The sequence below is a fragment of the Vicugna pacos genome, chromosome 26, assembly GCF_048564905.1.
Source record: "Vicugna pacos chromosome 26, VicPac4, whole genome shotgun sequence".
NCBI classification, from domain to species: Eukaryota; Metazoa; Chordata; class Mammalia; order Artiodactyla; family Camelidae; genus Vicugna; species Vicugna pacos.
In genome coordinates, this window is record NC_133012.1 from 11,349,374 (window position 1) to 11,372,778 (window position 23,405).

At 44.3% G+C, this 23,405-nt stretch overlaps 1 long non-coding RNA gene across 1 annotated transcript; it reads right to left on the bottom strand.

Moving 5' to 3' along the window:
* Positions 1-6,715: 6,715 nt before the first annotated feature.
* Positions 6,716-22,922, bottom strand: LOC140689595 (uncharacterized). The gene is made up of 4 exons (XR_012064635.1): positions 22,742-22,922; positions 21,445-21,567; positions 10,742-10,816; positions 6,716-9,361 (listed from the first exon to the last, which is right to left on the bottom strand). It is a non-coding gene; the product is annotated as an uncharacterized lncRNA (long non-coding RNA).
* Positions 22,923-23,405: the final 483 nt, after the last annotated feature.

The window sequence follows — 23,405 nt, forward strand, 5'->3', positions numbered from 1 at the left end:
GTGGGACTTTAACTTGTGGGATCTGCACTAACTCCAGGCAGTTGGTGTCGGAATTGCTTGGTGTGGAAAACCTACACATCTGGTCGCAGAGTATTCTGTGTGGGTAAAGGACATGGTGGGTTTCCTCCAGACAGTTGGACATCAGCAGTGTCTGCCATTACAAATACGAGGAAATGCTTCTGTGAAACTGCATTGTCTTTCTCTTTTCCATGGAAGACTAGGTGGCAGACGGACACTGCAGTCTCCTCCTACCACTCCACAGCTACAGCTTTGTAACTTGGAGTTGCACCCACTTGGAGCCTCCTGTAGTAGGTTCACCAGTCTGGCTCAGCCATCACAATTGATCAAGCTTGGTCTCTCTGTCCCATAGACACATACAACACACCTCTCACTTTTGCTTCCCCCGCCCCCACCTGGGACCCACCAAGCACACGCATGCGTTAGACCTTGATGGAACAGTAGCGCCACCACTGCAGTGCAGTCCTGCTAATGGCACAGTCCTCCAGGCTGGTTATGGTGAGTCCCGCCTGTCACTGTTAATCCTGCTGTTTCATTGTCATGAGCTACAAAGCACAGACAGCTAGCATCCTTGTGACCTAGGGAATCTGTGTTCTTTCGTACGAAACTCCAGCCTCTTTTTTCGTGTGCCCTTGTGAAAAATTGAAATATTCTTGAAGTCTGGAGACAAACTTCCCAGTGAACTGCATCTGAACTTTTTAAATTCTTTTTTTTTCCCCTTGGTTTAAATTTCAGTGGAGCCAGAGAGGATCATAATTTTCATGAACACAAACTAAAGGTTTTGTTGCCCGTTGAGCAAAGTCTCTGCTTCCTGTTGCAAAAGAATGAATTCCTATTCTCACTGCGTCGGCGTTTTCATTAAAATTTCCATTATCCTCTTCCTTCCAATGCAGTTAGAGATGAAATTGTGTTTCTCAAGCAAAAGCATTCCTGACTCGCAGTATATGAAAGGGACATAGGAGAAGACCCACATTTCCCCTACCCCAAAATTTCCTTGTCCTGGCCTTCATAATCATTCAGCAAATCCGGACTGCGATACAGTCAAGGTGGTAAGGGTAGAAGGGATAATACCTAAAGATTCTCTGATATTAATGGCGACCTATCTGTTAAGGGACTTCTCTGAGTCAGACCCTGGCCCCAGCCCTTATCTGTTTAGCCTGAGTCACTCTTTATACTACAGGCAGGCCTCCACCTGGCCTTCTCAGGGAACTGGAGGGATAGGCTTGTCACAGCACAGAGTGCCAGCTCTGGCTCTGCCTTAGGCTAGGTGACCTTGGCCAACTACTCTGGAAACCAGCGTTCATTCAACACTGATGATACTTACCCTAACCTCCTACTGTACAGGGTATTGGTCAAGTGGAATGCATTTGAAAGTGCTTTGTCAACTGGAAAATTCTATTCCAACACAAGAAAGGATTGCCAAAGGTCATGGACAAAAGTTGGTGTGTGAATGAGCCACACATCCATCCCCTACATGACTGAAGTCAAATCTTTCTCCTCTTCTCAGAGAATGGTGTCAGCCCTGTGTTTCCACAACTCTGTTGGGGAAATAAGAAAAAGGAAGCATTAAGCCCTTCACTTAATAAGGAAACAGTGAGGGAAGGGCTTTCAATTTATTTTGTCTGCACTTAATTACTCTTGAAAATTTTGCAACATACATATGTATGTCTGATTTTTATAATTAAAAATATATCTTAATAGATTTAAATATTTTTATCCTCAGTAGAATCTGGGCATTAAGTACAAATTAATTATTTTCTAATAAGGGACTGACTTTTCCAGAAGATTCCAGAAATCTAGAAAAGATGCCAGGAGCAGTCAGGTTGTTCTAAATCAGAGCCTGCATTTGTCAGGCATGCCTAGCAGCTCAGGGTCATGTGCCCTCCCCCACCTCTATCCCAGCGCATGGCCAGCAGACAGGGTATCTATGGCTGCATTATGTGGATTTATATACCCTGTGAATGGGCAAATGGAAAAATGTAAATTTTGGCAGCTGCTTTTGTGGGCACTGACCTCGTGGGACTCATTCAGTCCCAGACCTCACCCTGGGAGTGATTTCCCCACATCCGCTATAATTTATTGACAAGAGTTGTTTCTCTTCCTGAGGCTGAAGGAATTGCCCAGTGCAATTTTAAACAAAGCACTGCATGGGGTCAAAGCGATGAACTGAATCATCATTTCCTCACACCACCAGCCCTGCCCAGGGTAATATTTTTCCCTCCATCGTCTCTTTTTTGAAGATGCCGGCAATATAAATCATCTCCAGACATTTCTCATTGTCTCTCTGTCAGCCCGAAACAAAGGCACGTCACCGCCTCCCCAGCCGTGACCCAGCAAGGCAGCTGAGACCTCACGGCATTATTCCCCAGCGCCTCGTCCAAGCCATCTTTTCAAGATAAGCATTTCCAATATGACATGATGTTAACTTAGAAAAATATGGGTTTCAAATGTCCTTGCTGCCCCAAATGTCACCAAATTAAACAGACTGCATCTTTCCACATTTTGGACAGACTAATGGAGTCACAGGACAGTATTATCATTATTTCCAGGGAACTTCACGGTATGGCTCAGGTATAGCTTCCTGTCCAGGTAACAATTGTTAAGTTTGTGCTGCTCAAAGGGTGGACAAGTGCTGCCTTCTGAATGTTTCTCTGAATGTCACTAGGCATTCTGTAAATGATTGTGTTGTCTCATATACCAAAACCCCGTAGATCTTGCTCAACCCTCTGGGAAGTTGATGGTCATGAAGATGGTTATGTTAATGATTGTTACCCTTTTTTGGAGTCTTTCGAGGTGCCAGGCAGCGAGCTAAGCACTTCCGTAAACTCTCTCAATCCCCACAATAACCTTTTGAGCTTGAGGTTATTATTTCCATGAAACAGACAAGGAAGAAGGGATTCTAAGAAGTTAAGTCCTCTCAAATAATAAATCACACAATTCAGAGATGGACCTGATGGGAGTTTCCCTTCACACTATGAAGAATATGGGATCAGGCATTTAAAGATACAGTCTATTCTTGTGTTCTCTTGGAATTCAAGGTATCTAAGCACCCCAGGGTTCACAGCAGCACTATTTACAATCGCCAAGACATGGAAGCAACCTAAACGTCCATCAACAGGTGACTTGATAAAGAAGATGTGGTATATATATATATATATATATTACTCAACCATAAAAAAGAATGAACTAATGCCATTTGCAGCAACATGGATGGACCTAGAGATTATCATACTAAGTGAAGCAAGTCAGACAGAGAAAAACAAGTATCATATGATAGCACTTTAATGTGTAATCCTAAAAAAATGATACAAATTGGGGGCTGGGGGTAATAGCTCAAGTGGTAGAGCACATGCTTAGTACCTCCTCCAAAAATAAATAAACCTAGTTACTTCCCCCCACCAAAATAAAATAATTAAATAATACAATAATAAATTTTTTAAAAATAAAGAAAAAAAAAGATACAAATGAACTTATTTACAAAAGAGAAATCAATTCACAAATGTAGAAAACAAACTTATGGTTCCAAAGCAGAAGGGGAGGCGGGAAGGATAAACTGGGAATTTGGGATTAACAAACACATACTACGATGTATAAAACAGATAAACAACAAGGACCTACTGTATAGCACAGGGAACTAAATTCAATATCTTGTAATAACCTGTAATGGAAGAGAATCTGAGAAGGATTTTTTGTACACACACACACACACACACACACACAACTGAATCACTTTACTGTACACCTGAAACTAACACAACATTGTAAATCAACTATACTTTAATTGAAAAAAAAAAATTTCAAGGCAACCCACCATCTGGCCTCCTCTCTCTGCCCCTTCCTGGCCTGGGACACTTCAGCAAATTCTCCAAGTTTCTGTGGCTGCACTTGCCCTGCTCTCTCTTTCTGGAAGGCCCTTCCTCTCCCCTCTTCCTGGGAAACATTCATCTCTCAAGGCTCAGTTCGAGCCCCACATCCTCTAAGAAGCCATATCATTGTCTCTCCCACACACACACACCCTGCAGACTGGACCATGTGGTTCTTTGGCTCACTTAGTCTCTACACAAAAGTTTATTACAAAACCCCTGACACTTCCTGTTGGTATTTTTATGCCTCTCTTTAGTACTAAACTGTCATCCCTTTCAGGCTAGACTGTATCATCTTCATCCACGTATGCCCGCAGCCTAGGTCGGTGCCTGGCAATTAATAGCTGCTCATTATATGTTTGTTGCATCATTGGGCAGATGGAAGAAGGGATGAATGGCTAAATACCTCCTAGAAGTGAAGGGAATCAGCATATAGGCCATCAACACTGCAGTGTGTATTTGCTGTATTCTTTGAGAATATTCAGTTCTGCTGTAGAAGACAAGAAAACAGTAAAGTGGATGAAACGCCTTAGATACATGAGCTATAGCAAATAAAGAGCAAATAGCTCAAGAGACATTGACAAAATTCATGACATGTGTTAGGTATAGATAAGTAAGGTATTAACCCATGAGACAGGTTAGACATGGATTAAGTTAGTAAAGCATGTATAGCTGAACATAGATAGAAAAGACCAGAAGGACCAAGAGGCAACAAATATTCATGAACCTCTAGATATATACGAAGAATATGAGACACTCCATATTCATGTGGTCTTAAATTGACCACCCATTAGTGATACCCCTCCTGGCATCATGTACCCTTTGCTTAAGGATATGTAGATAAAATCCCAAGCTGCTTATCAGGCTGATTGGCATAGTTATCAGTGGGGAGACTTTCCCTGTAACTCTCTGATACAACAAACTTGTGTTTGTTTCAGGCACCTTGGGGCTGAGACCTCTTGCTTAAACCTCACCTCTTACCTGCATAACTTGCCATCTGTGGGAAAGGCTGATTAGGCAGAGAGAGAGACAGGTTATATGAACACTGGGTTACTGAAGATCAGGTAGTGTGGTCCCTTGACCCCACCTGCTCCCTATCTTAAGTGTATTTCCCTACCTCATCTATCCCCTCTTGCTTCTGGCTGTGTTTTTGAAAGGATTCGATAAACTATATGTTTGAAGCACATTAGTGTGGTATGAACCTCTGTGTTCCATGATCTCAGGGATATTTTGCCTGGTAGTATAATTGTAAGCTACCATCGCATCAGGGAAACTTCCTAGTGACAAGTATATGTCCTATAAACACCACGAGAGCTTCCTTTCTTAGGAAGCCAAACATGCTTCTTAGTACCCAAACTACTCACTGTCAGACTGACCAATCTTTTCTCTAATTACTATAAGAAAAGAGAAAATTTAAGGTATTAGAGATCTTCATATCCAGAGTACACAGCAGAAATACTGAAATTATAGACACACTAAACATTCCTTAGTACTCAGGCAGGAGTTGGGGTCCTATTTTTTTATGCAAAACACTTTTATAACAAATCTAAAAAGAAAATTGCCTAGCAAAGGTGCTTTATAATAACTGATGCAAATGTGAGAGACCCTGGGTCTTTCCTCCGATGATGAATAAGTGATTTCATTTTTTCTCAGTGTTAGGGCAGCACAAGTCCACACGCAGATGCCTTGCAGAATCCCCACAACTGCACCCTCTGTAGCCAGCTTGAGTCTCTGTGAGTGTGGACCAATAAAGGGTTACTATCTGACTCAGTGGGATGTTGGCTGTCTAAGTTGGTTTCTAGTATGTGATATTATTTCAGACATTCATTCTTGTTTATTGGCCATCAATAGTATTATGTCTTATTTATTACTGCTGGTTTCACATAGCTCAGATTCATGTATTAAAAAATGCTCTCTCTCCTGAGTCACATTTAAATTTATTCATATTGAGTTCCAAGATTTTTCCTTTCTTTGGACAAGATCTATGCTAAATGAATCTGTAGAGCCACTGATTCTTTCCCCCTAATCCTATCAAATGGACCCTTTAAAATGGATTTGTTGAGCATCACATTGTAACTGTGCTTGGGAAAGTTTAAAAGCTCCTTGCAACCAAGATCTACTGGTTCAGGAATTGAATTTAAAAAAATAAAAAAGAAAAGAAAAAGAAATGTCTCCATTTGATCTTGTATATTGAATTTACTTTCCATCTTCTAATGATGGGGTGATATTCAATCTCTGCTAGAACAGTGTTGTGACATCTATGGCTTGGAGGATGTGTAATGCTAGGAAAATAACCTTATGGGGCCTTGGGGACCTCTGATTTGTCGCGATCTTGTAGAGCTGCTTATTGGCAGTGCATGACAGAGTCAGGGCTCATTTTATATATATTGGTGAAAATAAATAGCACTTGGTGTTCCTTGGAGACTCCTCATCCTAAGATCGCCATGGATGGGTCTGAAGTACTAGGATCATGCAAAGTCTCTGTTTGGAAGATCTCTCCTTTGGTCTCATAGTTGTCTGTTTACAACCCAGTTAAAATTCCTGTTGCTGGGAGGAAGACCTGTCTCCTGGCATGCTTAGATCCCTGGGGCCACTGCTCATGTAATGTGGAGCCCCAGTGAGCTGGCTCCTCTCTAGACCAAAGGAAGAAAGCTTGAGGTAGAGAGAGGGGCACATCAACTCACTGTGGACCAGAGCCTGAGCTCCACTCACTATGTGCTCCCTAGGAGTGAAGCATCCAGCCCAAAACCCAAATCCTCTGGCCTCCTGCAAGTGAACCAGCAGCTGACCACCCAGCACCCGCCCCCCCCCCCCAAATGGAAGTGGCAGCTGTCTGCGGAACTCCCCGCAGTCACCTCCCCTTCCCCAGCATCTGCCCAATGGCTCTTCCCTAGCTTAAATTCCCTTGGAGGACAGTCTTTCACCCTGTCCTAAGATCAGCCTTCAAACTGAAATATGCTAAGGGAGGCAGCCCATTGTCTTTATATCACATTAAGATGCAAATAGCTGACATCAAAGGCTTTCCTGACAGCTGGTTTTACCGGGGTGCACTTTGGCCTGTGTAAGGGAAGGAGAATGCAGAAATGGAAATTGGGGGTGGGGTGGGGAGTGCGGAATCTTCAACATAGGTTGAAACATTTTATCTTCCCCTCTTGGATCAGAAATTCTTTGGGGTGTGTGGGTAGTGTGAGCGAGGAAGGGTACAAGAGTCTGTTGGTTACTTGTTCTTCCCTGTATGGAGGGCTCTGTTGATGCCTTACACTTTATAGTCTTTGTTTGAATCTCTGCCATCCCTCGCCCTTCTAAAAAGGTCGTTTTTAAAGGACCAGATCTAATGTGTACAACCTGAAGCTTGTTCCCCTTGGATTGCATCTGCCTCCCACACCATCTCTGTCCTCCTCTGGGATTTCTCTTGCTTTGAAGATTTATGGTTGCGATTTTTACTTTGTTTATACAGAGGCTGACATGACTTCTCAGGAAGTGGTTCGGCCTCAGATCATCTCTGTTCTAGCAGAGTGTGGGGACAGGATTATATGAGGGGACATGAGCCTCCCCTCCACTGCTCCAAGCAGGGAAGAGGAGTCTGTGGTCATTGTTGCATTTCTCAAGTTCAGAAACCGTAGCAAACAGGGCACCCACTTTCTACCGCTTTGCTCAGAAAACTGTGGTTTCTCATCCATTTAAATTAAGCTGAAGAAATCAACCCTCCATCAGGGTTGCCGTGTTAAGTCTCAGCTCTCCCAGACATTTGTGCATCCTCCCCAAACCCTGCACCATCGTTTCTCTCCTTTTGGTGTATTTCCCCTTCATCCTTTCTTATAAGCTCCAGGCCCTGTCTTTTCTTGTCAAATTATGCTCACAGAATAGGACTTGGAACACATTCGTGTTAAATTACAAATTAACCCAAAAGAGCTTCGGCTCTCACCTCTCCCAGGGTGTTTTGTTACATTTGAACAAGGATCGAAATCTTAAATTAAAAGAATTAGTCTTTTATAGGTGGATTTCAGACACCAATATAGAAGAGGAGTGTTAAAGGGGAGATACCATCAGGCCCTCCCAATATCCCTGAAATCATATTCTCTGGAGGTAATTTGGAAAAAGACAATTGAAGTCTTGCACTATTATTCATCATTCCCCATATCTGTGCTGATGTTTCTGATGTGCAGTCACTCACTGCCTTTGCTTTCCTAAAGAAATCATCTACTCCAACCTCCCAGACAATGCCTGAAACTCTTCTAGAACATTCTTGATTTGTGCTTTATCAATAGTTCAAAAAGCAGAGACTTCACTGTCTTCCTAGCTGGTCCGGCCACTGACAGACATCCCTGAATCTAGGAAGTTCTTCTCTGATATTTACTTACTGGCTCTTAGTTCTGTACTTGAAGCCTGAGAGTTAAATTTGTTCTCTCTTGCATGTGACAGTCTTTCAAAGAGTTGAAAAACAACAGTCACATCCTCCCTTCCCAGTTTTTCCTTCTGCAAATTGGGAATTACTCTGGCAAAGTAAATTGAGCTAAAGACCCACAGGGAGGATATGTTTCTTAGGGATGCAGTGGTTTTTAAATATGGCCACAAGTTCAGTGATATATCTTTCATTAAAAGATAGGGTCCATATTTCCTCCCCTTGAATCTAGACAGACTTGGGACTGCTTTGACTGCTAGGTTATGGTGAAGTGATTCCATGTGCCTTTCACCTAATTTGCTAGAACACTTGCTCTTGGAGCTTCAGTCTGCCATTTAAGAAATCCAGCTTCCCTGAGCTGCCATTCTGTGTCGAAGCCCAAGCCACATGGAAGAGCTCCAGGAGACAGTCTCAGCTGAGCCCAGCCTTCAGGTCACCCCAGCCCAGACACTAGACATGTGAGTGAAGAACCCTCTAGAGCAATCCAGCCCCCAGATATCTGAGTGCCCCCTAGCCATTGCAGTCCTCCCAGATGAGGCCCCATATACTGTGGAGTAGAGACAAATTAATCCTGACATGCCTTGTCCAAATCCCTGACACGGAATCAGCGTGTATAGTGAAATGATTGTTATTTTACATCGTTGGGTTTGGGGTTGGTTCATTACATGGTGAGAGATAGCTAGAACAGAGATCAATCCCTAAATCACCTTGACCATGGCTGCTTAAACTTAAACTTGGCTATTAAATTTATTAATCTTGCATTTTAAATGACAACTTCCTCCAGAGTACCAGGGAAAAACCTCATAAACTACAGGAAGTAATCACAGAAATAGATAATGCATCAAAAATAGTGCCAAGAGGATTCAAGTCTCTAAACGTTGTGTCTCAGACCTGACTGCTTTATATTACACCCCCAGTACAAACTGTTAGTTTGAGCTCACTTATTCAGATAATAAAGACTTTTGGAATCCTCATCTCATTATCCAGTATTAATTACACCATCTTCAGCCTTGCGTCTTCAGAGGGAGGGAAGCCAACTTGGATGGGAAATCCACTAAGTCCTACAGAATTCTGTGATCTGAAATGAAAGGGATGATAATAGTGTAAGTGCCTTGCAAGGTTGTGGTGAGGATGAGAAATCATGTAAGGACCGTGCTATGCATTGGTGGGTGCTCACTCATGCTCTCTGCGGAATCGATCACTTGCCTTTTATGTCTTCATCCAAGTTGTTGAAGGAAGCACAAGACGGGACAGGGCAGAGGGCAAGCCTACTACTGGTGACTATCTCTGAGCCAGTTATCACTTCCATAACTGCACCAGCGTCATATATAAGCGCCATAGAAGCAGGGATCTGAGTCTGTTTTGTTTTCTGGCATCCCCTGTGATTATTAGAACAGTGCTCAGCACATAGGAGGTATTCAGTAGATATGTTAAGTAAATGGATATAATTCTGTGAGTAGCTCTCACCTTAGCCTTGTCATGTGCCTGGATATCCACGCCATACCCAAGGCTGGTCCTGCCTCCCTCAGCTGAGAGTCTCAGTTCAGAGGTGCAGAGCGCAGAAGGTCACATATAGAGCTCAGGAAGCAGACAGCTCCCTCTGCTACACCTATTTTCCTCTTCCTAATTACCGAGATGTTTAAACTATAACATGAATAGCCATATTAAGGCCATTTGTTATATGTAAAGCAGGGGCATAACACATTGATAATTAAGGCCTCCCTCTGTGCCAGCCTAAACGCTAGAGGTATAATTAAGTGTAAGTACCTCTTAGTTTGCTAGCCATTATTACCAGGCTGAAACATATATTCAGCTAGTTATTAGTGAAATTCTATAGTGTCCTGAGGAACTATTGTTTTAATAAACGAGGTCGGGGTTTTCCAGCCAATACTGTGCTTGCTCAGCTGATCTTGACAGGGAATTGTTGGTATAATTTTTTGGTATCTGCATAGTCTTCATTTTCAATATGGAAACCTAGATCTTGGACACCATGGGGACTATAAGAACAGCCTATTGACTCTCCTTTCTGGTTCCCTTTGGCCAGAGAAGAAAGAGATGGTTCCTCATTCTGAGATTTGCTGCTCAGAGCCTCTTGGTTCCACATGAAACAAGGAACATTTGAGGATATCAGCTGTCTTTCACATTTGATTCCAAGAATCAAAGACGTAAAACCAAGCAAACCCTATGTATTTATTTAAGACCTTGCTATGTCCATAGCCCTGAGCTAGGGCTGTACTGAAACAGTATGTTTTTGACTTGAACTACCATTATAAGTAGCCGTATTTAAATATTAAGATCTCCATCATATTAAAAGGAAGCAGGAAAGCAAAGATGGTGAAAGAGATGGAGTGCCTCCTCCTCTCACTCCTTATTCTGGCTTCTGTTGGCGAATGGGGAGAGTGAGACATTGAGATGGAGGGAGCCCCCAGAAAGGACTGGAAACCTCCCCACTACTCACCTGAGCCTGGCATTGCGTACCATTTCTTCCCAGATCCTCCAGCTGCAGTTCTGGAAGTTTCCTGTAGGAGGGGCTCTACAGCAGTTATTAGGAGACATACGATTAGAAGGGGCCTTTGCATAGCAAGCACAATGATTTGCCCTTGAATCATTTGTCTGGGTGACTTGTCAAGATGCGGAAGAAGAAACAGACTATGAAGGCTTTAAAGAGGCTGAGGCCACTCTTAGAACAGCTACTACAGATCCTCTCCTGGCTGGGGGATAATGGACCAAGCTACTTATCCTTGGATACCTCTCTTCCCAGTGCCTGGCACTCAGGAGGGGCTCAATCCACATCTGTGGAAGGAATCTTGCCTCCCATAAGTAAAGAGGTAGCATTTCTTCCATCACCGTGTAGTGATCTCAGAGACATGTGTGCAGATAGTCTCTGACCATTTTGGAAGCTCTGTTGCTTTAAGTGCCAAAGGGGTAAAAGGAGTTTGGGTACAGAATAGACACTATAAACTGTGTTACTGGCTGAAGGGAAAGCCAAGGGAGAAGTGGCTTAGACAACTGAGTTCACCAGGCTTCAGAATAGGGAAATATGTTAAATTCTGGAACCACAAAGAGGGAAAATATGCACAAAGGAGCTCACAACTTCCAGGACCTGCTCATCAGAGGTCCACTAACACTGAGCCCCAAGTCCATTGCATTTGTCAAGGCTGCCTCCTGAAAATCAGAGTAGTGACCTGGGGGAAGGGTATAGCTCAAGTGGTAAAAAATATGCTTAGCGTGCTTGAGGTCCTGGGTTCAATCCCCAGTACCTCCTCAATTACCCCCCCCCAAAAAAAACCCCGCAAAAAACAGAGTAGTGACCTGGAAGGATGAAGTCGAGGGCTGTTTGCTGGCCCCAGGATTGGTCCCTCTCCACAGCCCATGTTCCACCACCCCTCTCTGAGGCTGGCTATTGTCTGAAGTCTTAACTCCTTTAAATGCTTCCACAAGGCTCCACCTCTACAGGAAGCCCTCCCTAATCACTTTTCTTCCTGGAGATAAACATGCACGGCTCCCAAGAAGTATTTGGTTCCTAGTGAATGATGTCCTAAGAAATAAATCACTTACAGGAAGTGGGGCTGAAAGTGAGAGGACATCATAATATATGGGGGACTCTGTACTGGGAATTTTGCATGAATCACTCTCTTTGATCCTCACCACAATCCTGCATGATAACCAGTGTCTTCTTGACAGATCAGAAAACTGAAGGTTATAAAAATAACTTCTCTCATCCATATAGCAAATGTTTGCTGTGTATCTAATATGTATCAGGCAAAATCCTACTCTGATGAAGGCAGATAGAGTCTCGAGCCTCACAAATTATATGGTCTAGCAGGGGATACAGATAAGGAAACAGTCCATTCTGCGGAGAGTGAGGAGCACTATGGTCGGGGGACAGGCTAAGAGAACACACCCATGGAGGAGGTGACATCTAAACAGACAAAGAGGGCAGAGCTTCAGGGATGTCAAGGGGAAAGAGTGGAAACGTGAAAAGAGAAAAAGGGGAAAGGAAAGGGTTTTCTAGGTAAAGGAAACCTCATGGGCAAAGATCTGCAGGCTTGAAGGAAATGAAAGGACTGTGTAGCTCAACCACACCTCCTTTCAGAAAAGACTGGAAGTAGCTCACCAGGATATAAAAGCCGGAATGGAAAAGCATGAATCAAAGAGAGGAACTTAAGAAAGAATTAAGAAAACGATGGAGATTTCAAATGGAGCCAAGAGTAAAACTTTAAACACCATGTCCCAAAATGATGTGCATACTTGTTGTGAGGGAGCCACGGATTTGACTCCAGGCTCTCTAAAAACCAACTCTGAAAGGAAAAGCTGGTTTCCTCTCCAGACAAGACTTCCTCAGAGAAAGAGCAACCACTGGACCAGAGAGAGCTACAGGATCAGGTCTTGGTCGGGATACTTTCCAATGATGGGCAGCCTGGAAAGCATCCCCATGATGGAATGCCCTGTCCTTCACCCCAGGGCACCTGCTATGAAAGCAGTTCATCCCCTGGCCATACAACATCATTCATGCTGCATCATCCAGGACCCCCACTCTTGGTTCATGTGACTTAATCCCAGGGAAGAGCTTAAAGTAGGCAAAAAAAAAAAAAAAAAGACTGAAGAACTACTTATTTTTCAAATAGTCGCCCCTGAAATAGCCTCTTTCTGCGAAGTTTTTGGAGTATAGTAGTAATAAGTTACAAACTGTTTTCTTACAAATAGTTACAATTCAGCTGGAGTCTACACTGTCAATTTAACATAGACCCATGTGCCTTAACACACCACGAGGCTGAGGGCAGAGTGTGCCTGGACAAAAAAGCCATCTCTCTCCTCCCTTCCTTCAAGTTCTACCTAAATGTTATCCTCTCTATGGAGGCTTTGTAGGTTTCTAAACCAAAAATTACTGGTCTGTCCCCTAACCTCTCAGCATGTTTTGCCTTTTAAAGGCACTAATCACGCTCAATCTGGTGCTGTGCCTCTTCAGAGTTTACCTCTCCTCTGTGCCTAGCACAATACCATCCTTACCCTCTGATCAATAAAATCCCATCCAATGAAAACAACACCTTCCAAATCACAACTCTGAACATAACCTATCCTTCACATCACCACCCTTTTATTGAGAGTATGGATTCAGCCATTTATTAAGAGGAGGTACATGGTGGCCTTTGATTTCTTTGTGCAACAGTTTGTGTTGAATCTTGAGTTTCTTGGGTCTGCGTGAGACCTTCTGTGACCTCCCATCTACACTCTGAGGTCATGGGTAAAGGTCATATCCTTTGAGGAAACATAAGAGCAGATGGGACAAGGCACTGGAAAAAATGTAATGCAGGAAACAGCCTTGACCTCTGGCCCTGACCCACAGACCGATTGGATTAGAGATGCTTGTAAGGCAACAGGGCCTGATGTTGTCTTAACTCACAAAGGCTAATATTCATTGAGCCCCCTGACATGTTATAAGAATTGTGCTAGTCTTCTTTAAAGATTTTAGTAGGCATAAGTTACATCACTGAACCATCACAATAACTTGTGCCCTGTGACCATTTTTTTAGATGTGGACTCTAAGACTCAAGAATAATTAAGTAACCACTCAACGTAGCATAGTTAGTAATTTGCAGAACAGAGATGTGACTTCACATCCGTCTGACTTCAAAGACCAGGCCTTTTCCAGCTGAGAGAGGTGAAACCCCAGTTCTGCCAGTTGGAAGGCTCAGATCCCGTCGCTCAACACCTTAGTCACTGCAGCCTCAGTTTCCCCACCAAAAAGTCAGATATAACATAGTTCCTAACTCATAAGATCACTTTGAGGGCAATGAGAAGGTACATGTGAACACAGAACTTGGCAGAGAGTAAGTGCTCAATAAAATTTTGTTGTCAATAAGCGTAAGCTCTGCTATCTACTTTGACGAGGAAACTTGTGGGCCCTCAAAGTGAGCCATTCTAGCACACACACACACACACACAAAACCCTAAGTCATTGCCATCTTAGGAAGTGTATGAGTTTGCTAGGGCTGCTGTAATGAAGTGCCCCAGACTGGATAGTTTAAATCAAACAAATCCACTTCCTGACAGCTCTGAAGGCTAGAAATCTGAGATCAAGGTGGCCGCAGGATTGGTTTCTTCCAAAACCTCTCTCCTCAGCTTGTAGACTGCCATCATCTCCCTGTGTCTTCACGTGGTCTTCCCTCAGTACATGTCTGTGTCCTAATCTCTTCTCATAAGGACACCAGTCATGCTAGATTAGGGCCCACCTTCATGATGTCCCTTTAACTTCATTAAACGTTCATTAACTCTTTAAAGACCCTATCTCCAAATAAAATCACATTCAAAGGTGGGGGTTAGGGCTTCAGTGTATGAATTTGAAGGGGGGTGTGGTGGGGGACACAGTTCAGCCCATAACAGAAGGCCTCAGTAAAACTTGTCTAAAAATATTCAGAGTTTTAAATGTTCTCAGTTGAAGGCATATTAGGGCATCCACTTGGTTTTGAGAGGAAAACCCATTTGAGAGTCTTCTGGAGACGAATGATTGCTTTTGTAAAAATGGCATTATCCATAGGGACTGCAATGGTTTGTGTCTGTTTATTTTTATTTTGGAATCTCTGAAGTGTCACCCTTCCCTATGGTCTCAGGCTCTTCACTTTATGCACATCGAAATGACAATTATGTTCACCGGAATTCTTTTCTCCACTAAAGGCCAGTCCAGGAAAGCTCAAGCAGCAGAGACGAGGCTTGACAGAGGCAGGATAGCTTTCCCTGGGGACAATGCTTCTTCCTTTTAATTTTGGAAATAGGAGTAAGGTTACAGGCACACTGCTGGGCACACAGCAGGAGCGTTAGATTACAAACCATGGTGCTATAACAAAGCACAGTGACTTTAGTAAAATAGATTATTTCTCTCCGTGGGATTGATTGACTGCGTGGATGGCCCCAATTAATGGTTCCCTGTATTTACGCCCTTTGCTGTGTACCTTCATAGTTTCACTCAGAACAGCTCAGCTTGTGATTTGCTTGTGATTCAACAGAATGCAGCCGAAGGGGCAGCATGCGTGTTTCAAGCTTAGGTCTTAAGAGGTTTTGTGTACCTCTGTATGCTCTCTTGAACAATTTGGTGTGTTTGCATTTGAACTTTACTTCACGATAAAAAATAAGCCCAGTTAACGTGCTCGAGGGATGTGAAAGAAACACAGAGAATGAAACGTGAAGGAGAGTCAAGGTGCCCGGTGAACAGCCAGATAATCTCTAAAAATGGAGCCACCTGGCCCACCCACAAATGGAAGAGACCAGCTCAAATTGCTGGTCTGCAGAATCATGACCCTAAAAGTGATTCTTAAGTGATTAAGCGTTGGGGAGTTTTTTTATGCAGCGATGGCTAACTGAAACAAAATGTGTATGAGGGAGAGGCTGCAGTAACAGAATCCTAAAATGTGTGACACTGTCTTAGGGACCAAGCAACAAGCAGAAGCCCGAAAATCATAGAAGTCTGGGGAAATGATGACCCATTATTGAACAGTGCAAAACAATTGGTAAAATCACTGTCTGTGGTAGGTTAGAAGACAGAAAGTGTACCTTGTGAGCTTTTAGATCTGAGCAATGAGATTTCCAGGCAGAACTTGAAAATGGCTACTGCTAAAGAAAGAACTGGTTAGTTTGCTAGGTGACTATAGAGAGTGCAGAACAGGCTAGGATGGAAAATAAAACTTTCTTACCTCCAGTGAATTGAACCAGTAAAAGATGAAACTCAAGGCACTGCCAGAAAGATACAAGCTTAGAGTAAAAGACAAATCAAGACTGTGGTTCTAAGACTTTTGAAGGAATTACAGCAGTGCCTGGTGTACTCTCTCAGCTGGACAAAAGGGCTTCTAGGAACTTTAAAAATTCTGTCCCATAGCAGCCCCAGTGTCAGAAGTAGCTGAGAAAAAGTCTATAGAGTTAGGCAGGTCTCAAGAAGAATCTGTGAAACAGAGTGGATTCAAATCACGTCCAGAGTAACCCCGGGAAAATTTTTAGTGGAACTATAAAGCCAAAGTGCCATCAGCCTAGACTAAAAGGTTCTAAATTAAAGTTGTTCAAAATTGTAAAAGGCCTCTGGGTCCCCAGTGCTTTACAGGAGGTAAAAGACTGAGCATGTTGCCAATTTTCCTGTGCCCTCATCAGAAGTGGCGGAGGATGGGAAAGGAAGACGTCCCAGATGGAGGGGCCAAAAGCCAAGAACAATGGTTGGGAGAGTCACTGCCATGACCGCAGGCCAACCCTGGGCAACATGTGTACTGAGCGATTTCAGAACTGTCCAAGTCCCAAGCCTTCCAATCTGTCCCCTCTTCCGATGGCAGTGTCCTTTGTGGTTACCCTGTGCCTGTTTCATCACTGTATGTTGTATGTGGGAGGCAGATATCTTGCATTTTTAGCTCGTAAGACTTTGGATCAAGAGGAGCCACATTTGGACCTGTTGTTAGTCACAAGATCCTGGCCTTGGACCAGAATCTGATGCCATAACAACACACAACTTTGGGAGGTCTTTGGGGAGGAGGGCAATATTGCATGTGAAGATTGGTGACCCAAGAGAGGACTGTGGTCTACTGATTGTGAAAATGGCCCCAATTCTCTACCCATCCGTGAATCCGATGTGGACTTTGCAGCTCCATCCATCAAGAGGTGCAGTCTATTTCCCCAACCCTTGAGTCCAGGTTGTCACTACGCCTGGGACTGCTAGTTCTCCAGGCTCTCTTCTCTGAGCAGAGGTCCTGGGGCCAATCAGTTCTACAGCCATTTTTTTAAGGCCTCAAAGCCATCCTCAAAGGTCCCTATTGTTCCTGGTGACTCCTTGCTGGCATAAAAGACCAGGGCCTTTCACTCTGTTATAGCCAACGGACAGGGCATGCTAAGGAAGCTGAGACTGTGGGGAAGTTACCAAGGCTGGGGCATTTGGAAAATTCTGCTGTGCTGTCTAAGCAACTGCCTAGACCAATCGCTTCTCTTCCTCACCTGCATTTCGCTGAGTGGATGGTCCAGGTGGAGACCTTCCTTCCGTGGCTCCATTACCTCATGCACCACCCTCCCCAGATCTCTGCCTGCCTCCCTGAGCAACACCCGTGTCTGTGCAGTGCCTCGCCCTTCCCTCCTCCCATTCCTCTCTGTGCCCCAGTACCTTTACTCAAGACTGTTCCCACTGCCCGAACTCCCTTTCTCCTACTCCTCCTGGCAAACGCCCACTCAGACTTAAGATGAGAGTCACTTGTCACCACCGGCTCCCTCCCCTGTACCCTACCACCTCTGTTCTAACACTCACCAAGACAGATGTCACTTTTCTGCTGCCATTTCTGTCTCTACCCATAGACTAGCAGTTCCACAAAGGCAGGAACTGCTTCTTCATTTTTTTTTTTAATCCCCAGAGCCCAGCAGAATATTTAAGATTGAGGAGAAGCTTATCCAAGTTCACAGAGAGTGCAGTTCAGGATTTCCTGCTAAGTCTTAGGCACACTTATCTCATCCTACTGCCCTGACTCTCAGCACTCATGGCCTAAGTCTTCCCTATAGGACTTTTCTCTGTGAGATGGAAATGGACTTTCAAACAGGAAGAAAAATTCGTAAGGTGCACACTTTTCTTCATTCCCACCATGAGCAATGTTGCAGGGAAAATGCAGGAAGTACAGTGAAGGGGAAGGTGAACATTCATCCGGGACATTTAAAACTCGGTTGAAAAACCGAAAGCACTTGCTATCCATTGCCTCATCTCGACCCCAAATACGGCACCCGTGTCTGTCAGTCATGTGGGCTTGGGCAGTTTACTGCGTGCTCTCACCTAAGCTCTTCTCATGTAATAAGAAAGCAAATGAAAGCAGAATTCTGAAGCCAAACAGGATCTACAGTCAAGTCACTGATGTAGTGTTAATGGATTCTAGGGTGAAGGGTGTGGTTGATGTTAGAAGGTCTGAATCTTTGGAAAAATATATGTCAAAATCCATGCCAGTCACATTCCAAACCAGCCTGCATATTCCTGCTTTCTCTGTTCTCAGTGTCTTGAATGGAAGCAATCATACCATCCCATAGTGAGTGCTCTGATGAGGGTACTTAGGAAGATTTTGGCACAGCTTACCTGACCCAGGCTTGGAGAAGCAAAGAGGCCAGAGCAGCTGATCTGAAGGCTTAGCAAGATTGGCCTAGGAGTGTGGACAGGTGTGTGTGTGTGTGTGTAGGGGGTCATTTGGCAGGAGATAAGAATGAGCCAGATCCTGAAGGGCCTTGGGAACTATGTTCATTCATTTATTCAACAATTAATGTATTGTTGTATTGTAACACCATGCACTGGCACTAAAACATGTTAAAATAACTGGGTTTTTATTCTAAGAGCATATAGTAGCCAGAGATCTAAAATGGCCCACAAGATTTTGTTCCCCACCCCTCGTACCTTCTGCAGCATGAGTGGAACCTAGGAATGTGAGGGGGTAACACTCCCGTGTGATTGATGACTTTATATTTCATGGCAAAAGAGGTTTTGAAGATGTAAGTAAGGCTACTATCAGTTGGTTTTGAGTTCCTCAAAAGGGAAATTATCTGGGTGGGCCTGATGTAGTCACACGAACCCATTAAATCTGAATCTAGAGACCTAGACAGAGATTCAACACATGAAAAGGATTTAATGCAAGGGAACTTCACCATTGCTGGCTTTGAAGATGGAGGAGACTGAAAATAGCCTGTAGGAGCCAAGAGGGGCACCCTGCTGAAAGCCACCAAGGAAAGAGGGACCTCAATCCAATAACCTCAAGGAATTGAATCTGTCGATAAACTGCATGAGCTTAGAAAAGGACCCTGAGCTCCAGATAAGGATGCAGCATAGCCTACACCTTGATTTGGGCCATGTGAGACCCTGAGCAGAGAACTGCGCACACGATGCCCAGACTTTTGACCTATAGAACTATGAGCTAATACATGGGCATTATTTTAAGCTGCCAAGTTTGTGATAAATTGTTACACAGATATAGAAAACTAATTCAGGATATTTCACCACAAATTCATATTTTACTGGTGCTTGAGCATCTTCCATGTGCTAGGGGTGACATCAGGACTGCTCGTCTATGCTGAATTATCTAATCTCCCTTTAGTCCTTCATGGATGATGCTACTTTTCATCTGTATCACCAGCACACATCCTCTCTGCCATTAAGCAGTTGTGCTGTTTGGATGGTATCCTCAAAATAACCAGTCTAAATCAAACGGCAATTCCATACCTTTTGTTATGGAAATTAGTGTAGAGAAGGACATAGGAGCCAGGCCTAAGACAGTCAGTGCATGGCATTCACCAGGCTGAACGATTGGTTCAGGAGTGAACATGTGATGTAAGTCCAGTCAGAGTGAGATCCAATAATTTTTTTTCATCAGTTGGGAAAGAGAAGTTCTACCTTATTCTAGGCAATGGGATTTACCAACTGGAACTGCTGCTACCATTTTTCTTCCAAGAGGAAAGCAAATGATAATAAGAGACTACAAGAGAAATACTTCTGGACCCTTGATCAAACCGTGCCTGAAGCTTTGACCACTCACTGACTTTTTAGTAGCCGGAGCTAGATCATTTCCTCTAGTATTGAAGCCATTTTGAATTGGTGAAAACCCAGTTCAAAGTATTGAAAATGTTCTTTGAGAGTAAAACCATCTGGATACATTACTATTCCTATTGGATAGTTGACAAAATGAAATTCAAGTAAGTTTTTCCCAGAGGTCACAAAGCTAGTAAGTGACAGAGTTGGGATTTAAAACCCAATCCTTTAGCTGCAAATTCAGTGCTCATTTTGTTACACAAAGTGCCTCATTCAACTTGTTTTTGTCCTACCCTAACTGGTAGAATAGCTTTACTTCTCTAAGAAAAAAATTATTGTCATCTTAGGGATCCCCTCTTCTCCTCATTGCTGGAAAGGGATCCCCAGCTTCACAATCTGCATCTTTCCACGTCTCAGTTTCCAGCACCATCCTATGTCCCATTCTTCCCAACCACAATTTAAATCCAATAAGGGCAACATATAAACAAAGAGAACTCTTTTTTTCCCCCACTTACTGCTTTTTCCTTCAATGGGTCACAATACTGCTGTCATATGGAAATAAGCACAGACCTTTCCAGTTAGAGGTTAAGTGGAGGATGGGGCTAGAGCACAGCAGGTGAGGAAAAGCACCTTCCTTGTTTCTAAACACCCATCGAGCTGGTCTTAAGTCTCTGAGGGGTATCTCGGGAGGTGGGCTGTGAGTAAATGAAAGAGAAAACCCAGACATAAATGAGAAATCCCACTCTTTAGCAAGAAAATGTCCCATTAATCATTGTCAAGAGACCCCTACTTCCCAGGGGACTGGCATCTGAAAGAAAATCAATGGGATTTGGAGTGTTACAAAAACAGGAAAAAGGTTACAACTAGTGACACAACCCTTGTAGAGCTAGATGTTTCCTCCCCAGAGATTAAGGCACTAGCCGGCTTCCCAGCCCCTGCCCGGCTCCCTCACCGAAAAAGCCCCCTCACCCCAGGGTTGGTGGTGCTTTTTTGGCGCCATCCCTTCAAAGTCATCCTGGAATATATGCCTGGTGGAGGAGGGAAAGTGTGGATCCGAAGGCCCCTGGTGATGTCACCTTCCAGCATTTTCCATGCCTAGCAATGAGTGGCTGGGTAGCCAAGGAAGAGCCTTCAAATGACTAAGGGGGCAGGAGCGGGGAGAGCCCAGTGTCCTGCATTTGGAAAAGTCGGGGAACACCTGGGCCATACAGAGAACAGGGACAGACCAAGGAACGGCCTCCCCGCGTCTGGGCAGAGAGTCAGCTGGTGGTCTGGGGAGAGGGGGCTTTGCTTTATTATGTCTTCTTATCTCTCTTCTTTATTTTTTTCTTTTCTGGAATCTAATAAAAGTTATAGACTAATGGGTTGCTGGTGTAGCTCAGAGGTAGAGTGTGTGTTTAGCATGCATGAGGTCCTGGGTTCAATCCCTGGTACCTCCATAAAATATATATAACAAATCAATCAATCAATAAACCTATTTACCTACCCCCCTACCAAAAAAGATAATTTAAAAAATTCTTTCAAAAAAAGTTACAGACTCTATTGTTTTAAAAAAAAACATATTTTCTGGAGGTTCACACATACTTTGGGGGCCCAGTTACTCCAAAGAACCCCTTGCTTAAGAAAAATCACTCTGGAGACAGGCCCACCTGGTATCCTTCTCGAAGTGCAGCTGAGGGCATGAACGTGGTGCAGTCTGCATCGGGGCACCCCGGTCGCTTTGAACTAACACAGAAGGCCTCATGGAATGGAACACAGCCTCTTCCAGACATCTGGAATTTTCATGAGGTAGGATCAGGCAGGCAGAGCCAGAAAATGTGCCTTAGGGCTCATAGAAAAGCTTTATAAGCACCTCCATTGATTTTTCCAAGCATACAGCAGGCACTTAATCAAGATATGTGAGAATTAATTTCTTTTGTTGAATAACAGAGACCTTTAGCGATGACCATTGCTTAAATTCCTCACCTGCAGGGATTTGGGAAATGCACCCCACCCCACCCCCACCCACCCCCACTGCAACCCCAATTTGACTTAATCATCTCGTTTCTTGCCTCTTTTAAAGCCTGGCTTGAGTTTCAGGAGAGCACCTGACTCTCAGAGGCAGGCGGGCCCTCTCTGCTTCCCGGGGCAGCTGACAGGTAGAGGGGTAAGCACAGCCGAGCACTGCCAGCCGCTCTCACGCCTCCCCTCCGAGCCCACCTGCCTTTCTGGAATTTTGTTCTGCCACTTGCCCTGATCCAGCCCCAATCCACCAAAATAGAAGGGGAGAAGGTGAAGACTCACAAGAAGCCATCTTTACATGTTTTCTGTACCAGCTCTTCCTGATCAAGGCCCTCATACTCCAAGGTCAGCTCTCCCTTCCTCCTCCCGTGTCCCAGACACTGAACCATGAACTGCTTCTGCAGCGGGAGGACCTAGAAGGTGGCTCTGCTCGGCTTCCCCTTATAGAACCTCCTCTCTGCTCAAAACAAGTTCTTCTCTGCCCCACAGCCCATAGGCTCAATCCCCCCCTCCAGGACTTCTCATTCTTACGGGGATGAGGGGAGGGGAGGAGAGCTAGAAGGGCGATGGGCAGCCCACTCACTAACGGTGGTCCCTCAGGCATCTAAGAAAGGCTTCCCACTTACCTCCCAATGGGCGCCCATCCCTGGTTCAACAGGGCCTGTCAGCCGGGCTGCGGTGTGCACTACCCGGTTTCCTGGGTCTGAATTAAGAGAGGTCATTTCCTCGCCTCCTGGATGGATGAGTGCTCTGGGGACCTTTCTGTCCCTTCCCTGGTATGGGCGCCCTTTCCAACAGTGACGACACAAGCTTAGATACATCCAGGACCATAAGAACCTGAAAATAACTGGAAATTGCCTCCCTCAAGGTCTTCATTTGAGAGATGGGAAACCGAAGCCCAGAGTAGTTAGGAAAGAAAACTGAGGCCCAAAGTCGTCAGCTCACCTGACATTCACGTGCTTTCCAACTGTAGGCTCCACTGCTGCATCTGGGTCTTTCCGTTTTTAAAAATGTTCCTAATAAGCAGATTTGCTGAGTGGACTAAAGGTCTAGGTGGAGCAGTGTAAAAATTATCCCACACAGATAGACACCGGCCCAGAAGGAGGGGAGACTTCTGTCTATCTCCCGCAGGTACAGGGTGGTGGACAAAAGCAGATTATAAATGGGAGCACGTTAAACAAGTACAGCCAGTTAAGTTAATTCTTGCTTCAGACACTCTCCATCTGCCAGTGGAGTTTATCACATCTTTTGTATGACTAAATCGAAATCAGTGTCCTGGACAGTCACTGTGAATGTAAGATATTTTTCAGATGGAAACGATAACTCCTAACAGGTGCGTAAGAAATGAATGAGCAGGGAAACTGGCCTAGAGCTCTAATGGAACCCAGGACTCACTCTCAGGGAATGACACAGCACAGGTGAGGATGTGGAGAGAACAGAACTGCTGGAACTTACCTGATTAGCCGAGAGCAAGAGGGGCTTCCGTGACGATGCCATCCTGTTTCCTGAGACCTTTCAGAATCATAACACTGTGGTACTGAGCCAGGGGTGTAGCCTATCAGCAAACTCTAGACTCGAGGTACGATCTCCCAATTCCACTACCACCCAA